This window comes from Neovison vison, chromosome 4, assembly GCF_020171115.1.
Source record: "Neovison vison isolate M4711 chromosome 4, ASM_NN_V1, whole genome shotgun sequence".
In the NCBI taxonomy this organism is placed as follows: domain Eukaryota; kingdom Metazoa; phylum Chordata; class Mammalia; order Carnivora; family Mustelidae; genus Neogale; species Neogale vison.
In genome coordinates, this window is record NC_058094.1 from 15394986 (window position 1) to 15395614 (window position 629).

Consider the following 629-nt stretch of genomic DNA (forward strand, 5'->3'; position numbering starts at 1 on the left):
AATTCAGACGGATTCTGACCGACCACAGGTTCCTGCCAGGCAGCCCCCTCTCTGAGGACGCTGCCAGGCGCTGAACAAGGCGCTGAACAAGGGCAACGTCTCTCCAGGCGCTGAACAAGGGCAACGTCCAATTTCTCGTTGTCTAATGTCTGAAAACCACCATTTCATCTACGTTGTCCGGATTTTTAGTTGCTAAAGGTAAGGGCAAATCCCATATCTGTTAGTCCATCACTGCCAGGAGGGAACGAAGTACTGTATTTTAAAAGAGGTGAGTGAAATTCATCTTTACAGCGACAGGAATGCAACATGGAAATATTTACCATTTTTATGGGTGGACAAAGTCGCAGGTACTGTGAAGTGCACCGTAGTTTGTTGCCTGCATTTATAAGTGCAGGCAATGCTAAGTTCCAATTAGAGATTAGTACAACTAAAGCTGTAATTCTTTTCCCCCCATACAAATTCATAAACCTTCTGAATTTCATCTGTAGTCCCGGGGGCCTGTGGTTTCCGGGCCAGTTTCTGGCTCTCTAAGACTCTAACAGTAGTTTTTCTTCTGCATGTCGAAGGTCTTCTAATTGGCCCTCCTGTGGCACTTCCTGCCAATTGCCCTGTAGCATCTTCCTCACAGA